This window comes from Myotis davidii, unplaced genomic scaffold (assembly GCF_000327345.1).
Source record: "Myotis davidii unplaced genomic scaffold, ASM32734v1 scaffold571, whole genome shotgun sequence".
In the NCBI taxonomy this organism is placed as follows: domain Eukaryota; kingdom Metazoa; phylum Chordata; class Mammalia; order Chiroptera; family Vespertilionidae; genus Myotis; species Myotis davidii.
In genome coordinates this window covers 1,851,596-1,853,748 of record NW_006283136.1, presented here as the reverse complement: position 1 = coordinate 1,853,748, position 2,153 = coordinate 1,851,596, and positions in this window count along the sequence as shown.

Genomic DNA, 2,153 nt, shown 5'->3' with positions numbered 1-2,153 from the left:
TTTTTTAAAATATATTTTATTGATTTTTTACAGAGAGGAAGGAAGAGGGATAGAGAGTTAGAAACATCGATGAGAGAGAAACATCAATCAGCTGCCTCCTGCACACTCCCCACTGGGGATATGCCCGCAACCAAGGTACATGCCCTTGACCGGAATTGAACCTGGGACCCTTGTGTCCGCAGGCTGACACTCTATCCACTGAGCCAAACCGATTAGAGCAGGGAATCTTTTTAAAATCCTGATTTTTGGGCCTCATCCTCCGGAAATTCTGTTTCTTTGTTACTAATGTTGTGGCCCTACCCCATAACAAAGAAACAGAATTTCTGGAGGATAAAGCCCAGAAATCAGGATTTTAAACAGATTCCCAGGTGATTCTAATGTGCATCCAAGGTTGAGAACCACTGGCCTGGAGGCTAATTGTTATTTTTAGTCTCTTAACTGGCCTCAGGGCATGCTGTTTTCCAATAGGGTGGGTCAACTGTCTTCCCCAGGCAAGGCAAATGTCTGTGGGAGAAATATGTCCTTTGCTGGGTGATGGACGACTCAACACAGGAAACCAGGGGTGTCTGCCTTCTGAGCTCTAACCCCTGAGTCTCCAATCCTATCTTCTGATCACACAGCTCTAGTCCACTCTGCCCTCCCTCTGCCAGAGCACAAGGTGGGTGGCTCCACAGGAAATTTTGTGCATTGGCTCTTTAAGAGAGTGCCTGAAATTCCAGCTGTCTCTCCCTGGCAGGCAGCAACCCCACTGCTTTTCACAGCCAGATATTATGTGGGTATCCTTCTCAGTTCTGGTACTCTCTGCTGGGGGCCCCAGTTTGGGTATTAGAGTTCAGAGTTCTCAGTGGCAACCCCCCACAGCTGAGATATCTCCGGAACTTCAGTTGCTGTCTGTGGGTGCCCGTCCTACCAGTGTTGCGCCTCCACCCATCCTCAGTGTCTATGTGCAGTCCTTACTTTCAGTGCTCAGGTATCAGGGTTCTTTCCAGCGAGTCTTCCGTTGATTACGCAGGAAGCTTTTCTGTATTTTAGTTCTACAGTGGTGTGATTTTTAGATTAATCTTGTAAAAAAGTAAGGATTCTGGCATCAAACAGTGACCTCCTGGTGTGTGGGTCAATGCTCAACCACTGAGCCACACTGGCCATGCAATAAGGTGATTTTTAAATTCAGGAACAAAAAAAAGGATAAACAATAGTCAAGACACCTTTGAAGTAGAATGAGATGGAATTTTGCCCTACTAGATATCAAGAATTATTATACAGGTAGAGTAAGACTGTGTGGCATTTGTGGAGCATAGACAGAGTATAGAATAGAGAGTCCAGAAACAGACACAAACATATATGGACACTATGACAGCAGTGACTTTACAAATAATTGAAGGAAAAGATGGAATAATGGATCTGTGACACTTGAACCAAATAAAAGTGGATCCAAACCCCCATATAATATACAAAAATAAATTATAGGTAGTTTGTTTGTTTATTTATTTATTTATTTATTTATTTATTTTTTGTAATCCTAACCTGAGGATATTTTTCCCATTGCTTTCTAAAGAGAGTGAAAGGAGGAAGGAGGAAGGGAGAGAGAGAGAAACATCAATGTGAGACAGACACATCAATTGGTTGCCTCCCACACACACCCCTAACTAGATGCAATTATCACTGCACTTCCAGGTATTATGCACTTGACCAGGGAACCTGCAACCCAGGTACATTCCCTTGACCAGGAATCTAATTCACTGACCCTTCGGTCTTTGGTTCTAACTACTGAGCAAACCAGCCAGGGCATAATTATAGATTTATTAAATGTTTAAATAAGAATAGCAAAATGTTACAACTTTCAGATGAGACTATTAATGGGGGTGATGGAAAAACATAAAATTAAATATTTTGTTCAAAACAAACAAAAAGAATGAAAGAGGGAGGGAGGTGGAGAGAGGAGAGGGAGAGAAAAGGAGTGAGGCAAATAGAGAAAGGGGGAGGGAGGAGAGTGGCAGAGAGGGAGAAGGAGTTGAGAGGGAAAGACAAAGAGAAAAGAAAATAAGTCAAGAAATAACACATCAGGCATAAGAGATGAAGAAGGAAAATGAAGGACAACCTCAAGTTTTCAAGTGTAGGAAGAGAAGGAATTGTGGCTTCTCTCAAAAAAGTCT